Source organism: Salvelinus alpinus, chromosome 39 (genome assembly GCF_045679555.1).
Source record: "Salvelinus alpinus chromosome 39, SLU_Salpinus.1, whole genome shotgun sequence".
Lineage (NCBI taxonomy): Eukaryota > Metazoa > Chordata > Actinopteri > Salmoniformes > Salmonidae > Salvelinus > Salvelinus alpinus.
This window is the reverse complement of record NC_092124.1, coordinates 3,342,227-3,367,724: the sequence shown is the minus strand read 5'-3', so window position 1 is coordinate 3,367,724 and position 25,498 is coordinate 3,342,227. Positions and strand designations below refer to the sequence as shown.

General features: G+C 42.5%; 1 protein-coding gene across 1 annotated transcript in view; it reads right to left on the bottom strand.

Annotated features, from left to right (window-relative positions):
• Positions 1–11,505, bottom strand: part of rnf24 (ring finger protein 24) — a 50,724-nt gene extending 39,219 nt beyond the window's left edge. The window contains exon 1 of the mRNA XM_071388280.1: positions 11,018–11,505. The gene's annotated coding sequence lies outside the window, so the exon portion shown is untranslated. The remainder of the gene's footprint in view (positions 1–11,017) is intronic.
• Between the last annotated feature and the right edge of the window lie 13,993 nt (positions 11,506–25,498).

Genomic DNA, 25,498 nt, shown 5'->3' with positions numbered 1-25,498 from the left:
CTGCTGCCAATGACTGGAACGAACTGCAAAAATCTCTGAAACTGGAAACACTTATCTCCCTCACTAGCTTTAAGCACCAGCTGTAAGAGCAGCTCACAGATTACTGCACATGTACATAGCCCACCTATAATTTAGCCCAAAATACCTCTTCCCCTACTGTATTTATTTATTTAGCTACTTTGCACATTCTTCCACTGCAATTCTACCATTCCAGTGTTTTACTTGCTATATTGTATTTACTTCGCTACCATGGCCTTTTTTTTGCCTTTACCTCCCTTATCTCACCTCATTTGCTCACATTGTATATAGATTTATTTTTCTACTGTATTATTGACTGTATGTTTGTTTTACTCCATGTGTAACTCTGTTGTTGTATGTGTCGAACTGCTTTGCTTTATCTTGGCCAGGTTGCAATTGTAAATGAGAACTTGTTCTCAACTTGCCTACCTGGTTAAATAAAGGTGAAAGAAAAAAATAATAATAAATCAGCATTTGTGGGTTTGATTACAGGCTCAAAATAGCTAGAAACAAAGACCTTTCTTCTGAAACTCGTCAGTCTATTCGTTCTGAGAAATTAAGTCTATTCCATGCGAGAAATTGCCAAGAAACTGAAGATCTCGTACAACGTTGTGTACTACTCCCTTCACAGAACAGCGCAAACTGTCTCTAACCAGAATATAAAGAGTGGGAGGCCCCGGTGCACAACTGAGCAAGAGGACAAGTACATTACAGTGTCTAGTTTGAGAAACAGACGCCTCACAAGTCCTCAACTGGCAGCTTCATTAAATAGTATCCAAAAAACACCAATCTCAACGTCAACAGTAAAGAGGCGACTCCGGGATGCTGTCCTTCTAGGCAGAGTTGCAAAGAAAAATCCATATCTCAGACTGGCCAATAAAAATAAAATATTAAGATGGGCAAAAGACCAGACACTGGACAGATAAATGGCTCTCTGTACACCCATGTAGATATTCCTTTTTTTTTTTTTTATACTGCCGTTTCCAGCTACAATAGTCATTTACAACAGTAACAATGTCTACACTGTATTTCTGATCAATTTGATGGTATTTAAAAAATGGACAAAAAAAAGTGCTTTTCTTTCAAAAACAAGGACATTTCTAAGTGACCCCAAACTTTTGTACGGTAGCGTAGACTGTAAACCTATTAGGTGGAATGTGCTTTATGTGCTTGCCCGAACAGGCAAGTGAAAAGACAACGTTATTTTGCTTTGACTCTAGGGTTCTATTTGTACATGTGCATTTGCGGTGCACAACAAAAAAGAGACCAAGCCAAGCATCACACAGTTCTCCCTAAATTACCTTCCCCCCCTTGTGTCTCATTCACTCAATTGCATTCCGACCACTTCCTCCACACACACAAGCTCCCGTTAGGCTTACAGAAATGTCTATTAAAACATATCTAACTGATGGGATACACAAGCTACATTCCATGCCAAATGACAGTTTTATCACAAATTCAAAATGGACTGGTTGATTTAAGTAGGAAAAGTGTATTTATCATCAGAATCCTTAAGCATAGGCCTGATCACCAAACAGATGTCGCAGCGGTAATTCATCACCATGCAATGTAGTGTTCAATGTGGAATTGTTCATTCATTTTGAAAATGCCAAAGAACAACCAGAATAAACTCAATTGAACGTCTCTGTATATCAAAAATAATAAAGATTTGGGTTTGTAACCCTGCAACGTTTTTTCTTCTTCTTTGAACTCGCCAAATTAAGCACTGTTTCAAATGATCACTGAGAATAACTGTCCCAGACACAAAATCACTTCACACCGGCAAATGTTCTATTTTATTCGGTTGTATTACATCATAGTTTGGGTGTGACTTGACTGTGATAAGGGCTCATGAAATAAGAGCGTCTTGTCTGCTAAATTAACAAAACAAGGCTATGCCATTGCACAGCAATAGGCTTCTATGCAAGCGCTACTGCTGAGGTGCAAGCGCTACTGCTGCCTTTTTGAAGATTGTGTTCCATGATATAATATAACCAGTTGATATTACGGTTTTAAAAAATGTATCTGAAATGCTTTTTTATTGGCTGAATATCAGACAGTATATTAGGTACACCACCCTGTTCACGAAAATGGATCACACCTACAGACAGTGAATCACACGGCTGTGGCTTGCTATATAAAGCAGGCAGACAGGCATCCAGTTACTGACATTAGAATGGGCAAAACGAGTGACCTAAGTGACTTTGAGCGTGGTTTGATCATCAGTGCCAGGTGCACCGGATCCAGTATCTCAGAAACAGCCACCCTCCTGGGATTTTCACGCATGACAGTCTAGGATTTACAGAGAATGCTGTGACAAACAAAAAACATCTAATCAGCGGTAGTCCTGTGGGCAAAAACAGCTTGTTGATGTCGAAGGAGAACGTCAAGAATTGTGCAAGCTAACAGGCGGGCCAAAAACATGCAAATAAGGGCACAGTACAACAGTGGTGAGCAGAACAGCACCTCAGGAATGCACAACTCAATCCTTGTCACGGATGGGCTATTGCAGCAGACGACCACACCGGGTTCCGAAGAATAGGCTCCAGTGGGCACACAATCATCAACACTGGACAATTGAGGAGTGAAAGACATTGCCTGGAACATGACAGTGAGTTCAGTTTACTTGAGTGGCCTGCGGAGTCCCCAGACCTCAACCCAATAAAGCATAATTGGGATGAGATGGAACGGGCTGTTGGCAGCATGAATGTACCAACGTCTAATCTGCAGCAACTGCGTGATGCCATCGCGTCAGCATGGACCAACATCCCTGTGGAATGTTTCCGACACCTTGTAGAATGGCCCGAAGAATTCAGGCTGTTCTGGTGTAGGGTTGGGCGATATGGCCAAAATATCATATCATGGTGTTTTTCAAATTTATGACGGTATTTTATGTTTTTTTGATTAATAAAAGGTCTAAATTTACTTAATGAGTAGTGCGTGACCCTAGGGTGGCAACATATACAGTAATCCCTCGTTTATCGCGGGGGTTACGTTCCGAAAATGACCCGCGATAAGTGAAATCCGCGAAATAGAAAACTTTTTTTTTTTTTTTACAATTAGCAACTATTACATGTATACAAATACAGTGACTCACGTGTAGGCCGTTTCGTCGACATTATGGGTTTAGGAGATGTTCGAAATTACAAGATAATTTGGCCAACTTAATGTAAATTTGCCAAGCTGTTTTATGTACGTACACATAACTGCACGAGACGACAAAATGATAGCACAATTCGTAGCATGTTTTGATACAAGAAGCGGGAGTGAGTTTTTAGCGAATCAGAATGCAGAGCACAATGCACCAAAAAAAAAAAAAAAATGCATTATGAAAATCCGCGAAATAGCGAATCCGCGATAAGTGAACCGCGAAGTGGCGAGGGATCACTGTATTCTAAATGATTTCAATGGGTCTTTCTCCATTCGGGAATGTTTTATTCTGTTCAATTCAACTTCAACCTAAAATAATTTCCTGCATTTCCACCAATTTCTGCATTTCCTGCACTCATTTGAGATCATTTCCACACTGCCACAATATGAGCAAAAATACTAGGCCTTATTTTTAACCAAATGTTGCAATTGCGATTTAGATCAAAACACTTGGGTGAAATTTTGGAATCATGATAATAGAATGTTTATTATAATTCTAGATAGATTCTAGTGGGCACTTTGAATACAGTGTTGTTTGACATGACAACGAATGAAAATGCCATGGACGACTTGTGACAGGGTAGGAACCAAAGTGATGCTCAGTGTTTCCTAGGGGACCCTATCATCTTTGGCTACAATAAAAATTATTCATATAGCCAACATATTCATGCTTCGCCTATTCCTCTTTGATTTAGAAGATACTGTTGCACAAACAACATGCTGATTTAAGCCTCCACCAGTACTGGTATCAGGCTTTATTAGCTAGCTACGTTCGCTCTGACTCAGTACTTTTATTAGCTAGCTAGCCAGCTAACTAGCGATTAGCATTAGTGGCTAACACGATTTAGCTTAACTTGCTAAGAAAATACAAACTAGCTGTTTGCAGATGTAAGAAACACAAACTAATATTGTAATTATAGAACGCTTGTGGATTTATATTAAGCTCAAAGTGGAAACAACATTGTTCTCATCAACATTGTTGCGTGTGCTGCATTGACCATGCAGACTGAACGCAAGTGTCTCGTGGTCAAACACCAACAAAATGCGCTCCTTGAGTGACAGGGGGCGGGACTAGGTCTGTGTGGAAAGCGGCATGTAGAGAGAGCGGAGAGGGATGATTCAAGTAGCGGAGTAAACTATAAAAATGGACGTTACACACGGCGTATCACATTTAACAAACCAAACATTAAAACAGCGTTATAAAAGGTAAAGTAAAAACCCAAACCGGTCCGTGCATAAATACCGGTATATAGTAAAATACGGTATACCGCCCAACGCTATTCTGAAGGCAAAGGGGGGTCCGATCCAGTACTAGATGGATGTACCTAATAAACTGGCTGGTGAGTGTATATGGGGCAATTTGTGAGTGTATATGGGAATTTGTTATCTGTAATGGTTATGATAAATGAGCCATTGTATACAGATAAATGCGCAAATGTACTTCCAGTGCGGGCCTCCTTTCGGGTAGCCAAAGAAAAGAAAATTGAGTACTCGAACACTCAAAAAATGGAAAATGCCCATCCCTAGTCAAGATTTGACATGTTGGCACTACTTAGTGCCCATGGGAAAGTTGAAGGCCAGTTTGTCAGCATACTGCACCAACTCTGATAATTCTCTGGTCTGACTCAAAAAAAAGAATGGTTCAACAATAAATCTAATATTATTTCTCCCACGTTGGATACGGTCGCTGTCCTCGGTTCTGAAACAATCTTCAGTGCCCCGTAGAATTGCCGCCTTTCCCTATGTTGTTATGTGCATAATATCAAAATTAACCAGCATATTGGGAGTGAGAACAATGCAGCAGAGGCAGCAGCAGCAGAGACAAGCATACAGCCTTTGCCTTAGCTTAATTGTCTAAGAAAATTGAAGAAAGAAGAAACCCCAATTTAATTAGGTCTATAATTCAGTTCTCTGCTGCCAATGACTGGAAAGAATTGCAAAAATCACTGAAGCTGGAGTCATATCTCCCTCTCTAATTTTAAGCATCAGCTGTCTGAGCAGTTTACCGATCACTGTAACTGTACACAGCCAATCTATAAATAGCACACCCGACTACCTCATCCCATATTATTACTTACCCTCTTGCACCCCAGTATCTTTACTTGCACATCATCATCTGCACATCTATCACTCCAGTATTAATGCTAAATTGTAAATGTTTTCGCCTCTAGGGACTATTTATTGCCTACCTCCCTACATTTGCACACACTGTACATAGATTTTTCAATTTTTCTTTTATTGACTGTACGTTTGTTTATGTGTAACTGTGCTGTTGTCGCACTGCTTTGCTTTATCTTGGCCAGGTCGCAGTTGTAAATAAGAACTTGTTCTCAACTGGCCTACCTGGTTAAATAAAAAATAAAAATAAATCAATAGCCTAAGTGTTAAATGTGCCTGGCTTTATAAATCATCCATATACATCTACAGAAATTAGAAAGATCTTGCTTCTGTTGCCTGTTTAAGTGTGTTTAATAGCCTACTTATTCCGTGAGCACCAAGCCTCATGCAATTGGCAAATTTCACTGTTTTTAATATTTGCTATGCTGTAATAAAGGCTTCACAAAAAAACAGACTGGTATTACTTATCATTTATTTAGTGTGGTTTACACCTATTCCAAACAGGCAGAAAAATGATATTGTAATCTAACAGCACCTGTGTCGTCACACATAATATGCACACAGCTCTTGCTCCTATACCCTCCTTTTTCTTGATCTCCTTCTTGTTATTATTACAATTATTGTTATCATCATCGTTATAATAATAAGTCATGTTGTCATCATTAGTAGGCTTGTATAACCACCATCGAGCTGTAGGCCTAAGAGGGTGTCCTAATTAGTCCTAATATCGTAACTTACTTAGGCCTGTATTTCAATATATAGGCTACAGTATCAATCAATCATTCGTTCATGCCATCACACAGCATATGAAACATTCATGCTTTGAAATGCAATCAAGCATTTTAGTTTTAAAATTGAATAATTAGCCTAAACAATAATTAAACCGCAATTCACGAATGCATGCAACTGTTTTTAGTCTGCTGTAATAAAATGCTTTTTATATATTTTTCCCCTGTTCGAACAGACTCTCTGGTACACTTATTTACTTCCCCTTTGCCCCCTGAGCATAGAGTAAACATAAGCCCTTTAGATTTTTTTTTTCACGCGTTCCACATCCCTTTTGCTGTAGACATCGTGTTCGGAGTTTGTTATAACCAATTTATTGATGTGATTGTGACTAAGGCTATAAGTCAGGCCCTATCGGTCACATGCATGTGATGCTTACATGTTTCACGTAAAGAGAGCAAGGGTTGGGGGAATCGGATATGTTTTTCGTAAAGAAATGAGGGATTTCGGTAACAGAACTTTTTTAGGCAGAACTAAGTAAGAAACTAAACGGCTGACATGATGTTGCAGGTTCAGCGGGGACAGCTATTGCTGTGCTGCTTTCGCTGCGGTACGGAGGAGAGCGAGAAAACGTGTGCCAGTCACACAGGAAAAATACGTTTAAACAATCGATTGGTCGAAAGAACAGGACGACTCTCGGTCGACCAAGATGCTTTTTGGTCCGGTACAGCCCTAGTCCTACCGTTTCTGTACTATACTTTGGTATGCGGTATTACCAGAAGTGCACACAAGGGGTGCCATTTAAAAAAAATAAAGGGCCTCCCGAGTGGCGCAGCAGTATAAGGCACTGTAACACAGTGCTTGAGGTGTCACTACAGACCCGGGTTTTATCCTAGGCTGTGTCGCAGCCGGCCATGACCGCTCCATGTCATTGTCAAAGATACAGGCCTTTTGGCAATCTCAATCATTGGTTGTTAGAAATAACATTAATATTTTCCATGACAACATGTGGCGCCTCGAACATAGAATTTGAATTATAACAAAGTCAAAAATAAACATTTAGCTGCTAGCTAGGCAAGTTGTTGCACTTTGAGTCTTAAAATCAAAGCAGAGGTTTTGTGGTTGGAATTGCAGTATATATTTAGTTTGAGAATTTTACATGAGCTAGTGACTTTTGACAGACTGGTTTTGTCTGGACAAACAAAAACAAAAAAAACAGTTGCTTATTAACCGGATACGAACGTGTTCTGTGAGGGGGAAAAAAAGACAGAGTTCCAATATTTGAATAATCGTTGTGTTTGGAGGATAGCTGTGAGGATTATCGAATCAGTATCAATAACTCTGTTCTCCTTGAGCTCATTAATGATAGAATGTTCATATCTGAAGATGGCAGAAAGGCCAGTCTCTTTGGCAACGACAAGGATAGGCAAGGAGTGGAACGTTAGTTAAAGAGACTGGTACTCAGGCTAGAATGTCTCTGCTGTAAGTAAGAAGCTTGATCATGACATCTAGCCACTTAGCTAGCAAATTAGCAAACTAAATGCAAAGCTGGAGCCCTGAGCTGGATCTAATTTAGTTGACATATTTTAGATTTCTTATAGTTATACTTAATATATGGTTATAAAGCAGTGGCGTAGCACGCACCCCTGCAGCCCCCAACCCAAATGTTTTAGCTTTTTTTTTTACCGTCGGTATTTCAAAATATACCATATACCGCGGTATCGCCCAAGCCTACTGCAATTACTTTTATTTAAAACAAACAGGCTTTGGCTACCTTGATTTTGAGAGCAAAGCTAAGTAGCTTATTATGGCTAGAGTTTGACTAAATATCTTAATTATTTTAGCATGTCAACAGCTATATTCACAATCAGTTATGTAACAGGTTGCAGGAGCATTTACCCTTACAGTGACAGACATCAGGAAAGTCTCATTTAATGTTCAATTACGGTCAGATGCCGTGATGTTAAGCCTAACCAGTGGTGAAAGTAGATTTTTTACCTGCACGGGCATTTTCGTAGTATTTTTTTTAATACTACAAAAATTACAGGGTGGCCTTCTCTGCTGACACTGACAAACAGATCAATAAAAACGATGTCTGATCCATATAAATCGGCCTACGAAAAGGGGAAACAAATACAATATGACGTCCAGCTAACCTGGAGGAAACTATTGTCCAAAAGTGGCACTGACCCAATGACAAAGACAGTGAATATGCACACTTACCGGGGATATGGCCGATGTTCTCCGCTGGTGCCAATAAGATAGGCTACTGTTCGCTCAATTAATAATTTTTATAACTAAAAGATAGATTGGAGTCTTTTCATTGTCATCTCTTTACAGCAATAGCCATTTGCTTTCCAAACTCTTTTTCGACGATTGTATTTTTAAATATTGCAATATGCCTGGCTGTTTCACTCGGCTTTTCACTGACAGTTGCAACTTAATCACCTATTGGTATTTGCAGCGCGCGCTGCTCAAATTGCGGGCCCTTCCGACTGTAGGCTATGTGATTTAAAACAATCGACAGGTTGTTTTTTAAGAAGCTAATGATCCTCTGTGGCCAAATCATGCTTTCTGGTGTGGGAACCTATTTTGAACGATTTTTTCTTTCTTTCTGTATAGACAGGAGTAAGGTAATTAGACTATATGCATTTTGGCAATTTAATTCAATTTACTTTAGGGAAAACCTAGCTTTCCCTAGCCTTATGGACACGCCGCCTATGCCTTTTAACGTGGCATAAACACAACCAGTCACGATGTTTTCATCCGACTGTCAAACAAGCGATCATTCGTTCACTCACAAAATAATTTCAGCATCCAAACCCCAATAGTGCACCCGCTATTTAATGAATGGAAAGGGACAGTCACAAAACACCTACGTGTAATGAAAGTCTGCGATTGTCAATAGGCCTACACTCGTAGCCTGAATTGATGCATCATCCATCCACTGTTGTCCGTGCGCGCCTCGGTCAGCGTATACTCCCCAGTTTCAGGTCAATTCGCACATTTCTCATGCGGCTGACATGCAGTCATGTTAAATAATGGTGTATTAGCCTATAGTTTTTTTTTTTTTTAGACATGTTGTATTAATTTTGATAGGCTCATATTTTACCGGTATGGCATACCCCCACTATTTATTTAAACCGCCTTACTTTCACCCCTGCTCCAAACAGCAGAATTTCGTAATTTGGGATTAGCGAGCGCAGCATGAAGCCTGTCATATACTGTACGGCTCCAGTGACAGATAGGTTTGGTAAACGGGGTATGCATTTGGGTGGCCAGGTGGCGTCACCTTCCTATGGCTTTAGAGTCCTTGGTCATGTTCATTAGGCAATGAGAAACGCATTCATTTTTCGTTCCAAAACGTTTTCAAACCTTTTTCCGTTCTGTGCCCTAATGAACATGACACCTTTGATTTCATATTTGAAGTGGAGAGGTCCTTGAGAGAAATTATGCAGTTGACCCTCCTCCAGTCTGACTCTCCGAGGGTGGGTGTTTGTTCTATTGTTCATTCGTCCCTCAGCAGCCAAGATGTAGAAAAGGCTAACTGCGCACAATAAAAAGTATCTGATTACCACTTAATAGCCTTTCCCATGAGGGGAGGGGGGGGGCACTGTGAAACTCTTGGTACACTAGGTTTACAGTGGAACTGTAAAAAACTAAATTAATAGCCTTTCCCATGAGGGGAGGGGGCACTGTGAAACTCTTGGTACACTAGGTTTACAGTGGAACTGTAAAAAACTAAATGTTCACAAGGGACTGAATCTGAGGCACAGAGAATACAGAGTTAAGCCTTTAGCTATTCAACAATCTGTGTGCACATGGCATGACACATGCAGAGCATCTTGAGTCAGAAGCCAGTGAGTTCTATAGCATGTTTTTAGCCAGAACAGTTTTCTGTGGACCCCAGGAAGAGTAGATGCTGCATGTGCAGTAGCTAAAGGCGATCCTCAAACTCCCGAGTGGGCTCCCGAGTGGCGCAGCGCTCTAAGTTACTGCATCTCAGTGCAAGAGGCGTCACTACAGTCCCAGGTTTGATTCCAGGCTGTATCACATCCGGCTGTGATTGGGAGTCCCATAGTGTGGCGCACAATTGGGCCAGCATCGTCCAGGTTTCGCCGGGGTAGGCCATCATTGTAAATAAGAATGTGTTCTTAACGGACTTTCCCAGTTAAATAAAGGCTACATAAAATAAAAACTACATTAAAACAGCAGTCTGTGCCGGGCAGGTAAGGGTTAATGCATTACCTAAACCCTTTCTTCCCATCCACTAATGACACCAACCCTGTAATAATATGCAATTATGTGAAACAACTTAGTCTACGTCAACAGGGAAGAAAATGGTGCTGTCTGACATTACTCCTTTGTTTATATAACGTTAGCACTTTACTAAGCACATGCATGGTCGAGAAAAAGCCAGCCAACAGCACTTCGAATAGGAGCACGTCTAGAACATTCTATTGCGTGTGCAAAATTCGTAACTTCACTTTCAGGTTTGCTGAACCAAGAGCCAATGCGTATCAAAAGTGAAACTGCATAGAAAATGTACAATTCGTTAATCAGTCTGTCTGATGTACAAAATAATTGAATACGCAGTTTATCACGAGCGACTGATATCCACAGCACGAGCTAGGCCTAACAAGTACTACACCTGCTTATCAACAACGCTGAATGTATCGACTTATACAATATTGACTTGAGTTTCACATTTTACTGTTATGAAAATATGATCACATTTTTTGCCAACGAGACGTACGCCAACGCACAGCTGATAATGGGTCTAAATGCATTTTGCTCGTCCATCGTTAGCGGAGGGGGGCGTATTTTCAAAAATCGATGAAACGATGGTTAAGGTTGAATCCCTATCATATATATTTATATACACACATCAGACAAATAAACTAGCTTTTACAACGATATCCCAACTGCAACCACGCCTATTAACATACAAACCTGTATAGTCACGTTTGACGCTGCAAAGCAACACAAATATTAGGACACTTACCAATCAATACCGTCCTCGATATCTGCTCGTCTCTTCTTCACCGATACCAATGAGAGAAATAGCAGGCCAATAAAACAAACAAAAACGCTGCACTTCAGATAACTAGCTACAGTAACGTTAGCTACACAACTGTCTTATCTACACGGGATAGGCTACAGCCCATGCAAAGCGTCTTCATTCAACTCGCGATGTTGGTGGTTGACTCCGGTTTGCTCGATATTGGCTTGCTGGCTAGCTATGTAGCAATATTTATCAACACTGTAACAGACAGAAAACTGCGAAGCGGACATCACGATCAATTAAACCGATTCAAAAAGGCGACAACTGCTCCTCAGACGACTATATATGTTGATTTCCAGGTGTACAATATTCTCGTGGTCAATTTTGAACGGTTCTTCAAGCACGTAGTGCTCGTAGTCCCTCCTCCTAGCCCGTTTAACGGAGACAGAGTCGTGTACAGTGCATACGCGGGATTGCTGTGTTCTGGTTGGAAGGAGGAATTGATGCAATGCTCACGTAGTTTTTCCTGGCTGGCTGGCATATGCTGTGTTTTTCCTGGCTGGCATCAGAGATGGGAGAACTCCCCCCCCCCCCTTTTTTTATTAAACCTTTATTTAACTAGGCAAGTCAGTTAAGAACAAATTCTTATTTACAGTGACGGCCTACCAAAAGGCTAAAGGCCTCATGAGGGGACGGGGCCTGGGATTAAAAATAAATACAATATAAATAAAGGACAAAACACACATCACAATAAGAGAGACAACACTACACAAAGAGAGACCTAAAGACAACAACATAGCAAGGCAGCAACACAAAACACGGTACAAACATTATTGGGCACATAACAAAGGGCAAGAAGGTATAGACAACAATACATCACACAAAACAGCCATAACTGTCAGTAAGAGTGTCCATAATTGAGTCTTTGAATGAAGAGATTGCGTAAACTGTCTCGTTTGAGTGTTTGTTGTAGCTCATTCCAGTCGGTAGCTACAGCGAACTGAAGAGGAGCGACCAAGGGAGGTGTGTGCTTCGGGGACCTTTAACAGAATGTTACTGGCAGAACGGGTGTTGTATGTGGAGGATGATAGATATCTCAGTAGATATCTCAGATAGGGGGGAGTGAGGCCTAAGAGGTGTTTTAAATAAGCATCAACCAGTGGGTATTGCGACGGGTATACAGAGATGACCAGTTTACAGATGAGTATAGAGTCTGCCTGGCTGGCGTCGGGATTTAAAATTGTTTACATTATGATGATGATTATAATGGTATTACCACCTGGGGGGAAATCAAATCTAATTCTATTTGTCACATGCGCCAAATACAACAGGTGTAGACCTTTACAGTGAAATGCTTACTTACAAGCCCTCAACTAACAATGCAGTTTTAAGAAAATACCTCCCAAAAAATAAGAGATAAGAATAACAAATAATAAAAGAGCAGCAGTAAATAACAATAGCAGGGCTATATACAGGGGGTACCGGTATGCAACTAATCAAATAGTCTGGGTAGCCATTTGATTAGCTGTTCAGGAGTCTTATAGCTTGGGGGTAGAAGCTGTTTAGAAGCTTTTTGGACCTAGACTTGGCACTCCGGGACCGCTTACCATGCGGTAGCAGAGAGAACAGTCAATGACTAGGGGGGCTGGAGTCTTTGACAATTTTTAGGGCCTTCCTCTGACACCGCCTGGTATAGAGGTCCTGGATGGCAGAAGCTTGGCCCCGGTGATGTACTGGGCCGTATGCACTACACTCTGTAGTGCCTTGCGGTCAGAGGCCGAGCAGTTGCCATACCAGTGATGCAACCCGTCAGGATGCTCTCTATGGTGCAGCTGTAAAACCTTTTGAGGATCTGAGGACCCATGCAAAATCTTTTCAGTCTCCTGAGGGGGAATAGGTTTTGTCATGCCCTCTTCATGATTGTCTTGGTGTGTTTGGACCATGTTAGTTTGTAGGTGATGTGGAAGCCAAGGAACTTGAAGCACTCAATCTGCTCCACTACGACCCCATCGATGAGAATGGGGGTGTGCTCGGTCCTCCCTTTCCTCTAGTCCACAATCATCTCCTTTGTCTTGATCATGTTGAGGGAGAGGTTGTTGTCCTTGCACCACACGGTCAGGTCTCTGACCTCCTCCCTATAGGCTGTCTCGCCGTTGTCGGTGATCAGGCTGCTGTGTCATCAGCAAACCTAATGATTGTGTTGAAGTCGTGCCAGGCCGTGCAGTCATGAGTGAACAGGGAGTACAGGAGTGGACTGAGCACGCACCCCTGAGGGGCCAACGTGTTGAGGATTAGCGTGGCGGATGTGTTGTTACCTACCCTTACCACCTGGGCGCCGGTTTGTCAGAAAGTCCAGGATCCAGTTACAGAGGGAGGTGTTTAGTCCCAGGGTCCTTAGCTTAGTGATGAGCTTTGAGGGCACTATGGTGTTGAACGCTGAGCTGTAGTCAATGAATAGCATTCTAACATAGGTGTTCCTTTTGTCCAATGGGGAAAAAGCAGTGTGGAGTGCGATAGAGATTGCATCATCTGTGGATCTGTTGGTGCAGTATGCAAATTGGAGTGGGTCTAGGATTTCTGGGATAATGGTGTTGATGTGAGCTATGACCAGCCTTTCAAAGCATTTCATGGCTACATACATGAGTGCTACGGGTCGGTAGTCATTTAGGCAGGCTACCTTAGTGTTCTTGGGCACAGGGACTATGGTGGTCTGCTTGAAACATGTTGGTATTACAGACTCAGACAGGGAGAAGTTGAAAATGTCGGTGAAGACACTTGCCAGTTGGTCAGAGCATGCTGATCCGTCTGGCCCAGCGACCTTGTGAATGTTGACCTGTTTAAAGGTCTTACTCACATCGGCTGCGGAGAGCGTGATCACACAGTCGTCTGGAACAGCTTATGCTCTTATGCATGTTTCAGTGTTACTTGCCTCAAAGCGAGCATAGAAGTTATTTAGCTCGTCTGGTAGGCTCGTGACACTGGACAGCTTTCGGCTGTGCTTCCCTTTGTGGTCTGTAATAGTTTGCAAGCCCTGACACATCCGACGAGCGTCGGAGCCGGTGTAGTACGATTCGATCTTAGTCCTGTATTGGCGCTTTGCCTGTTTGATGGTTCGTCGGAGGGCATAGCAGGATTTCTTATAAGCTTCCGGGTTAGAGTCCTGCTCTTTGAAAGCGGCAGCTCTACCCTTTAGCTCAGTGCGAATGTTGCCTGTAATTCATGGCTTCTGGTTGGGGTATGTACCTACAGTCACTCTGGGGTCAACGTCCTCGATGCACTTATTGTCCTCGATGTACTTATTGATAAAGCCAGTGACTGATGTGATGTACTCCTCAATGCCATCGGAAGAATCCCATAACATATTCCAGTCTGTGCTAGCAAAACAGTTCTGTAGTTCATCTGCCCACTTTTTTATAGAACGGGTCACTGATGCTTCCTGCTTTAATTTTTGCTTGTAAGCAGGAATCAGGAGGATAGAGTTATAGTCAGATTTGCCAAATGGAGGGCAGAGGGAGAGCTTTGTACGCGTTTCTGTGTGTGGAGTAAAGGTGGTCTAGAATTATCTTCCCTCTGGTTGGACATTTAACATGCTGATAGAAATGAGGTAAAACTGATTTATGTTTCCCTGCATTAAAGTCCCCAGCCACTAGGAGCGCCGCCTCTGGATGAGCGTTTTCCTGTTTGCTTATGGCGGAATAAAGCTCATTGAGTGCGGTTTTCGTGCCAGCCTCGGTCTGTGGTGGTATGTCGACAGCTACGAAAAATACAGATGAAAACTCTCTAGGTAGATAGTGTGGTCTACAGCTTATCATGAGATACTCTACCTCAGACGAGCAAAACCTTGAGACTTCCTTAGGTTTCGTGCACCAGCTATTGTTTACAAATATGCATAGGCCCCCGCCCGTGTCTTACCAGAGGCTGCTGTTCTGTCCTGCCGATAATGTGTATAACCCGCCAGTTGTATGTTCTTGATGTCGTCGTTCAGCCACGACTCTGTGAAACATAAGATATTACAGTTTTTAATGTCCCGTTGGTAGGATATACGTGCTTTCAGTTCATCCCATTTATTCTCCAGCCATTGAACGTTAGCTAGCAGAACGGAAGGCAAGGGAAGATTAGCCACTCATCGCCTGATCCTCACAAGGCACCCTGTTCTCTTTCCGCAAAACCTCCATTTCCTTTTTGAGCGAATCACAGGGATCTGGGCCTGGTCGGGTGTCTGTAGTATATCCCTCGTGTCCGACTCATTGAAGAAGAACTCTTCGTCCAGTTTGAGGTGAGCAACCGCAGTTCTGATGTCCAGAAGTTCTTTTCGCTCATAAGAGACGGTAGCAGCAACATTATGTGCAAAACAAGTAACGAACAATGCGAAAAAACAAACAAAATAGCATGGTCGGTTCTGAGCCAATAAAACGGCAGCCCTCCCCTCCGGCGCCATTTTCCCCCAAAAAAAATGCATGCATTCACATGCAGACTATTTTATTATAGAGATTAAAAAATCATAGTATGTTTGTTATTTACATTTATATGCCTATAGAAGTTGGTGTAACATACTTGGCTAGAAATAATTCTATTGAGATTCTATTGAGCATTATTTATTTAGTCACCCAACTTATTGACTGCACATTAACAATGTCATCATTGGGATCTCAGTCTCAGTGAATGAGCTGAGATAGTGGTTAAGATGTCACAACCTGATATTGCTCTACAGTCAAACACTGTCTGGTGATCATGACTAGTCTAGATTCTAGAACAATAAAAAGCATCATGCATTGACTCAAACTGAATTAGCCTAGATCCCAGGTGTCAAGAGTCACCTATATAATCAATGGGATTAGTCCAGTACAACTGGACCAAAAGGAAACAAAACTATTTTTCAAATCAAATCTAATCAAATGGTATTGGTCTCGTACACATATTTTGCAGATGTTATTGCAGGTGCAGTTAAATATTGTTTTTGTTTCTATCTCCAACAGTGCAGTAATACCTAACAATAGAAAACAATCCACACAAACCCAAACATTTTTAATAATGAAATTAAGAAATACCAGAATGAGCAATGTCTGGAATATATATATATATATATACAGTACAGTGCATTCGGAAAGTATTCAGACCCCTTGACTTTTTCCACATTTTGTTACATTACAGCCTTATTCTCAAATGGATTAAATTATATATTTTCCTCATCATTCTCCACACAATACCCTAAAATGACAAAGCGAAAACAGTTTAGAGATTTTTGCAAATGTATTAAAAAGAAAAAACAGAAATACCTTATTTACATAAGTATTCAGACCCTTTGCTATGAGTCTCAAAATTGAGCTCAGGTGCATCCTGTTTCCATTGATCAGCCTTGAGATGTTTTTACAGCTTGATTGGAATCCACCTGTGGTAAATTCAATGAATAGGACATTATTTGGAAAGGCACACACCTGTATGTCAGAGCAAAAACGAAACCAAGAGGTCGAAGAAATTGTCCATTGAGCTCCGAGACAGGATTGTGTCGAGGCACAGATCTGGGGAAGGGTACCAAAAAATATCTGCAGCATTGAAGGTTCCCAAGAACACAGTGGCCTCCATCATTCTTAAAGGGAAGAAGTTTGAAACCACCAAGACTCTTCCTAGAGCTGGTCACCTGGCCAAACTGAGCATACGGGGGAGAAGACCCCGATGGCCACTCTGACAGAGCTCCAGAGTTCCTCTGTGGAGATGGGAGAACCTTACAGAAGGACAACCATCTCTACAACACTCCACCAATCAGGCCTTTATGGTAGAGTGGCCAGACGGATGCCACTCCTCAGTAAAAGGCACATGACAACCCACTTGGAGTTTGCAAAAAGCCACCGAAAGGACTCTCAGACCATGAGAAACAAGATTCTCTGGTGTGATGAAACCAAGATTGAACTCTTTGGCCTGAATGCCGAGCGTCACGTCTGGAGTAAACCTGGCACCACCCCTACGGTGAAGCATGGTGGTGGCAGAATCATGCTGCGGGGATGTTTTTCAGCGGCAGGTACTGGTCAGGATCGAGGGAAAGATGAACGGAGCAAAGTACAGAGAGATCCTTGATGGAAACCTGTTCCAGAGTGCTCAGGACCTCAGCCTGGGGCGAAGTTTCCCCTTCCAACAGGACAATGACCCGAAGCACACAGCCAAGACAACGCAGGAGTGGCTTCATCATCAAGTTTCTGTAATGTCCTTGAGTGGCCCAACCAGTGCCGGGACTTGAACCCAATCGAACTTCTCTGGAGAAACCGGAAAATACCTGTGCAGTGACACTCCCCATCCAACCTGACAGAGCTTGAGAGGATCTGCAGAGAAGAATGGGAGAAACTTCCCAAATACAGGTGTGCCAAGCTTGTAGCGTCAAACCCAAGAAGACTTGAGGTTCTAATCGATGCCAAAGGTGCTTCAACAAGCTACTGAGTAAAGTTTTGTTTTTATATATATACATTTGCAAAAATGTCTAAAAACCTGTTTTTTGCTTTGTCATTATGGGTATTGTATGTAGATTAAAGAGTAAATAAAGCAAATTCATCCATTTTAAAATAAGGCTGTAATGTAACAAAATGTGGAAAAAGTCAAGGGGTCTGAATACTTTCCAAATGCACTGTAAGTGTATGTGTGGGTGTGTGTATGTGTATATGTATATGTATATAATGGTGTGTAAGGACAGTATATGAATAGAAAATGAAGGTTTGTACAGCAGTAGATATATAGGATGATCCTTGACTAGAATACAGTATATACATATGAAGTGGGTAAAACAGTATGTAAACATTATTAAAGTGAACAGTGTTCAATGACTATGTATATAGGGCAGCAATCTCTAAGGTGCAGGGTAGAGTACAGGATGATAGGCTCTAAATTGGTATAGAATCAGTTTGATCCCCTCTGTCGAAGACGCTTGGACCTTCTTTTTTGATATTTTCAGTGGTATTGTTAACAAACACGCCCCCATAAAGAAAATTTGTATTAAAAACAGGTTCAGACCCTGGTTTGACCGTGATCTTGCAGAATTACTCCACCTCAGGAATTCCATTTGGCGAAAGGCTCGGCACATGCATACTCAGGCTGACTCAGGCTCTCGTTCAGCCAAATGAAAAATAAGGCCAAAGTTAGTTACTTTAAGGAGCACTTGTCTCTTTGTGGTTCTAACCCCAAGAAGTTCTTGAAAACGGTTAAAGACCTGGAGAATAAACCCTCCTCCTCACAGCTTCCCATGTCCCTTAATGTTGATGATGTGATTGTTACTGACAAGGAAAACATGGCTGAGCTCTTTAATCACCACTTCATTAAGTCAGGATTCCTATTTGACTCAGCCATGCCTCCTAGCCCATCCAACTTTTCCTCATCTCCCACTCCTTCTAATGCGACTAGCCTGATGCCCCTCCCTCTTTTTCCCCTGCCCAGCTACAAAGTTTCTCCCTGCAGGCGGTCACTGAGTCCGAGGTGCTAAAAGAGCTCCTTAAACTTGACCCCAAAAAAACATCTGGGTCAGAGGGTTTAGACCCTTTTTTCTTTAAGGTTGCTGCCCCTATCATCGCCAAGCCTATCTATGACCTTTTGAACCTGTCTCTCCTCTCTGGGGAGGTTCCCATTGCTTGGAAGGCAGCCATGGTGCGTCCTTTATTTAAAGGGGGAGATCAAGCTGATCCTAACTGTGACGGTCTAGGAACAGTGGGTTAACTGCCTTGTTCAGGGGCAGAACGACGGATTTTTACCTTGTCAGCTCGGGGATTCGATCTAGCAAACTTTCGGTTACTGGCCCAACTCTCTAAGTACTAGGCTACCTTTTGCCTGTTTCCTCTATCGTAATCGCTCCTCTTTCAACCCTGATTCAGATGACCATCTTACCCATGCTAGATTACGGAGACGTAATTTATAAATCGGTAGGTAAGGGTGCTCACGAGCGGCTAGATCGAGCCATTGGGTACACCCTTGGTGACAGGCAGTGGCTGAGACAGCAGCCACTGCCTGTCTATACTTCTCTGTAAACGGGTCATCTCTGTATACCCGTCACAAGACCCACTGGTTGATGCTTATTTATAAAACACTCTTAGGCCTCACACCCCCCTATCTGAGATACCTACTGCAGCCCTCATCCTCCGCAATCAACACTCGTTCTGCCTGTCACATTCTGTTAAAGGTCCCCAAAGCACACACATCCCTGGGTCGCACGTCTTTTCAGTTCGCTGCAGCTAGCGACTGGAACGAGCAGCAACAAACACTCAAACTGGACAGTTTTATCTCTTCATTCAAAGACTCAATTATGGACACTCTTACTGACAGTTGTGGCTGCTTCGTGTGATGTGTTGTTGTCTCTACCTTCTTGCCCTTTGTGCTGTTGTATGTGCCCTGTAATGTTTGTCCAATGTTTTGTGCTGCTGCCATGTTGTGTTGATACCATGTTGTCATGTTGTGTTGCTAACATTCTGTGTTGTCATCTGTTGCTGCCATGCTATGTTGTTGTCTTAGGTCTCTCTTTATGTAGTGTTGTGGTGTCTCTTGTCGTGATGTGTGTTTTGTCCCATCCCCGCAGGAGGCCTTTTGCCTTTTGGTCGGCTGTCATTGTAAATAATAATTTGTTCTTAACTGACTTGCCTAGTTAAATAATGGTTAAATAAAAAAATAATACAAATAAAAGACTAAGTGTCAAGGCAGGGTACAGGGCGGAGGCCGGCATGTGGTGACTATTTAACAGAGTGATGGCCTGGGGATAAAAGCTGTTTTTCAGTCTCTCGGTCCCAGCTTTGATGCACCTGTACTGACTTCGTCATCTAGATGGCAGCGGGGTGAACAGGTCGGGGCTCGGGTGGCTGAGTTCCTTGATGATCTTCTTGGCCATCCTGTGACACCAGGTGATGTAGATGTCCTGGAGGGCAGGCAGTGTTCCCCTGGTGAGGTACTGCGCTACGGCACCGGAACCTCCCGCTGGAGAGTCCTGCGGCTGGTTGCGGACAGTGCAATTGCCGTACCAGACGGTGATACACCCCGACAGGATGCTCTCAATTGTGAATTTGTGGAATTTCTTGAGGGTCTTATTTTTGTTTACCATCTTATCTCATCTCACCTCATCGTTAAAGGGATGATTGTCATTGAATTTCCCGCTAGCTTCCGTAGTGAGGAATCTTCCCAGACTATGATAAGAGGATTTGAATGAGTTCCCAACGGATTCCGGAAGCAGTCATCACCACCCTATCACAAGCCTGTATCCCTCGTTTCCCTTATCCTGTGACAGGCGTCAAGGAGCGCGCCCGTTCCAGACGAACACCACGGCCTGTGCATGCCAACGAGGCGCCCGTGACAGGGGCACATTGTGAGACGGAGCACGGCAGGCACGGAGTGGGCGTGGGATGTGACCGTCCTGAATGGACAGCGGGGGTTGGTCAGGAGGGAAGGAAGGATGGCAGTGTCTACAAAGGCCCTTTGAGTGTGGCACTCTGGGTGCTAGACTGGCACCGGCCCCCCTGACATAACCGGGCATGAGTGGGGCGGGCGAGGAGGAAGCCTGCTACCTGGTACAGGCTGAATAGAAGGATTCTTCCAGCTAGAATAGGAGATTGTGCACTTCATCATTCCAGGCTAATGTTAGCTATTATGTCCCGTTTTGTACACAGAAGTGAATTGTTGACATCTACTCAGTGTTTTTCCCATATGGCCTTTATGCGAGAAGATTGCTCATACACGGCCCAAACGTGCTAAAGAGTTAATAAAACAATAGAACAGACTATATCAGTGTTTTACTCCCCAAAATGTGCATCTTGTGCGGAGAGGTGAAAAAGACATTTGGCAAGTTTATGAGGCATGACACACACATGCACACATGTACACACGCACATACACACACAGAGGAGGGACACGTACACACACACTTAGCCAAAAAATAGGTTTGTTCTAGATAAACACGCATATCTGGTGATGTTCACATGATGCTCATCCCTAGGACTACTTGGCCATGAAGTACATTTAGTAAACAAACCATATTCTTTGGACACAAAGATGAGTATAGGATGAGACAACTACATTATCTGGGTATGAGTCAACAGAACATTAACTTTTAAAAATGAGATTTTCACTTTACAGTTCCTTTAAGAAAGAACGTGTGACAACACTCACTGGGGTGATGGAAGTCTACTAGCAATGTATACTAGATTCAAAGTGATTAAGGCATTCTATACAGGCCTGTTTTAAGTAAGCAGTGATCTCCATAGGGTTGGAAAAAATATGGTTTGTGTCCAAAAGGATAAATTGGAGAGAAAAAAAGACTTCAAAACCCACACCTCAAAAATGCTTGCTATTTCCTCCTGAGAAGGATGAGCTGGCCAATCAGTGCCCTACTCGCATTAATATTTTTTATGATTGGAACACGCCCACATCATTCTGCTGTTGTGGTACACCCCACACCACTTCAACTGCAGACAAGCTGCTTTTTAATATATTAAATTAAATGATTTGGAAGCTAAACTATTTAACTTATCGAACATTAGGAACACCTTAATATTGAGCTGCACTTGCCCTCCCCTTTGCCCTCAAAACAGACTCAATTCGTCGGGACATGGACTCTACAAGGCGTTGAAAGCGTTCCACAGGGATGCTGGCTCTTGTTGACTCCAATGCTTCCCCATGTTGTGTCAAGTTGGCTGGATGTCCTTTGGGTGGTGGACCATTCTTGACACACAGGAAACTGTTGAGCGTGAAAACCCAGCAACGTTGCAGTTCTTGACACAGACCCATAACCCGTTCAAAGGCACATCAATCTTTTGTCTTGCCCATTCACCCTCTGAATGGCACACATACACAATCCATGTCTCACTTGTCTCAAGGCTTAAAAATCCTTCTTTAACCTGTCTCCTCCCCTTCATCTACACTGATTGAAGTGGATTTAACAAGTGACATCAATAAGGGATCATAGCTTTCACCTGGATTCACCTGGTCAGTGTGTCATGGAGTAAGTTCTTCATGTTTTGTATACTCTGTGTAACTCTCTCTTGGCTCGGACGGTCAATTAGAAAACAAAGTTCAGTCGACATTGCTCTGCATCACATTCACAGCCAGGCTACAGAACGCTACAGAACACAGTCTAGAGAACAGAACACACATAACTAATGGATTTCACAATGAACGTCAGAACTTGTTCCCTATGAGCAAAATATTATTTTTGGTTGAAAAGATGCTGAAAAGACATGTTGTGCTCCCTGGGTAGGTTACTTGGTATCTCCAAGACAGTCTTTGTTATTCCTCAGGGGTCAGTGTGCAATTGAGGGGCAGTAATAGATAAGGTGATGGGTCAGGGTCAGGTCATAGGTTAGGTTTAAATGATATAAAGTCAATCTCAGTGTGACTTGGATTTAAAAGGAATGGCGCAGAGACTGGTGTAAAAAAATATGGTGGAAGGAAACTCTCTCTCACCCATGTTTACACCAATCTAAAGCTTTTTAACTTTAGTAGTACATGTAAGAAGAATCAAGTTAGTTTACGCAATTGTTTTTTCATGATTAGTTTCAGTTTCAGCTTTAGTTTTAGTTTAATAACCTTGGTGTATGTACATGTTTTGTTCCCGCTCAGCACAATCTCATCTGATACACATCAGCCCTCCAGAGAGTCAAAAGGTCACGGAAGACCCAACTTCTGCTATGGAGCTGATTACTGACAAGGATTCATAGCACTTATTAAGAAACCACCACAAGTGTATGCCCCTAAGCCATAAAATGTATTTCATATTATTTACTCTTTTTTTTTATTAAGGCCAGAGGCGACTCAAATATCAATCATTCTATGTGTGTTTTTTCTCTCTGTTTACTTACTTTGCTGTAACCTTGGTTACATCGTTGCCTTCTAGAGAAGCATGTCTCGTTTAGGGAACTCACCGCCAATTTTTACAATGCATTCCATCAAACACGTGTGGATACTTAGTGTTGAGTTATGTTTCGACAGTCTGTCCCTTGTCTTGAGAGGCAGCAAAATAATTGACTAGTGAGTGGTTTCCACCATATATGAATCTCTATTGCCCTCTACTGTTGAAAACCATACCTCACAGGTCAGGTTGTAATGCAATTGTAATTCCGGTAATGTGTCATAAGTTATAGTATACTCAGCATCTTCTAAAATAATTGGGGAAAACAAAAACAAACCCACAACAACACACTCACAACAGAAATATGATATAGCAAAGCACAGATTAGAATAAATAGTATTCACAGCTACAGTATTATACAGCCCATTTATGTACGCACGATTCAAATATGAATGCATGTCTCGTTCTGCTTCCTGTAAATTGTAAAAGATGTAAGAGATGTGTTTTCTAAGAGACAGTAGTCAGCCTGTCGCCCTGTCATGTGCATACCAACTCCTCATTGTCCTTCGCTCTGAAAGGGACAGTGCCGCAGCGTTACGTAACTTGTGCCCCCCCCCCACTGTGCAGCTTTCACACCAGTGCAGTGTACAGACCTTTCAAGGGGCAGGTGCTCAAAATGTTTTTTTAACGTTTTTTTTTAACATAGCATAGGCCTATTTATTTATGCAACAACACACTCACGCATCATCGCAAATTGTAAGCAAGCTAGTTACAGTGCCTCCTAAAGACATCATTGACATCGGGAAAAGAGGGTGGGCTATCAGCTGATCATTGATATTGATGATTGATGTAAATCTGCTAGTTAGCTGGCACAATATTTTTTTGGACTGATTATGATTTATCTTCAATGCTCTTAAATAATAACTTCATAATATAATATTCATAATCTTCAACTTATGATACTGTATTTGTCTGGCTGGCTAATGGCTTGTGATGATATTTAGTATTTGGTGGTTAAGACAGGGCAGACCAGCATGCGCAACCAATGTAGGTGGGGGGTGGCGAACTTGACGAAGTCACGAGGATTTGCGAGCAGTGGGTTCAGAACAACAACGACGAAAACAGTATAACAAAAAAATATATATATACCAGAGGAGGCTGGTGGGAGTAGCTATAGGAGGACTGACTCATTGTAATGGCTGGAATGGAATCAATGGAACGGAGTCAAACTTGTTTCCATATGTTTGATGTGTTTGACAACATTCCATGTATTACCCCTATCGGTGCACGTGCCTGCTGCACACGCTCAGTGAACCAGGAGGAAAGCTGCAGCGCTTTCACCAGAGGCAAGACGTGAATAGTTTTGCTCTCAAGAAAGGGCGCCGTTGAAAGGAGTGATTACTGGAGTAGCGGTAAAAGTGAAAGCTGACCAACTAAAGGGGAAGATTCCCGGTGTTTGTGATGCTCGTTGTTTGGTGCGACACAGATAGGGTGGCATGAGTGGAGAGACAGAAGTAGAGAGTGGAGAGACTGTTCTTTTGAGTTTTGTTGTTGAGTCTTTGCCCAACAAAGTGATGTTAGGATATATAAGTTATCCTGTACGAGATTTTGTGTCGAATACATTACGTTGTTACAGGTGTCAAGCTTATGGGCATGTGGCAGCAGTGTGTAGGAGGGAGGTTCCTAGGTGTGAGAAGTATGCAGAAGGGACAAAGGAATGTGTAGCATTGGGGAAAGTAGTAGTATGTGTTAATTGTAGGGGTGCCCATGGGGCTGGGGATCAGAAATGTCCTGCGCGAGAGAGGCATGTTGAGGTTTACAGAGTAGTGCAAAAGATAAGCAACCCAAATGGTTTGATCCCACTGGTAACCTATTCCCTATATAGTGCACTATTTTTGGTCATGGTCAAAAGTAGTCCACTACATAGGGAATATGATGCAATTTTGGATTCAAGGCCAGGACACTAACCTAATGTAGCAGGCGTAAATATAAATGCAACATGCAACAATTTCAAAGATTTTACTGAGTTACAGTTCATATAAGGAAATCATTCAACTGAAATACATTTATTAGGCCCTAATCTATGGATTTCACATGATACAGATATAAAGGCTGTTGATTGTGGCCCGTGGAATGCTGTCCCACTCCTCTTCAACGGTTGTGCGAAGTTGCTGGATATTGGTGGGAACTGGAACAGGCTGTCGTACACATCGATCCAGAGCCTCCCAAACATGATCAATGGGTGACCTGTCTGGTGAGTATGCAGGCCATGGAAGAACTGGGATATTTTCAGCTTTCAGGAATTGTGTACAGATCCTTGCGTCATGGGGCCGTGCATTATCATGCTGAAACATGGGTGATGGCGGGGAATGAATGGCATGACAATGGGCCTCAATTGTGTTCGTTGTCCATAGCTTATGCCTGCCCATACCATAACCCCACCACCACCATGGGGCACTGTTCACAATGTTGACATTAGCAAACGGCCCGCCCACACGACACCATGCTGTCTGCCATCTGCCTGGTACAGTTGAAACCGGGATTCATCGGTGAAGAGCACACTTATGGTGGACATTCCTGCAGACAGCACGCCAATTTCACGCTCCCTCAAAACTTGAGACATCTGTGGCATTGTATTGTGTGACAAAACTGCACATTTTAGAGTGGTCTTTTATTGCCCC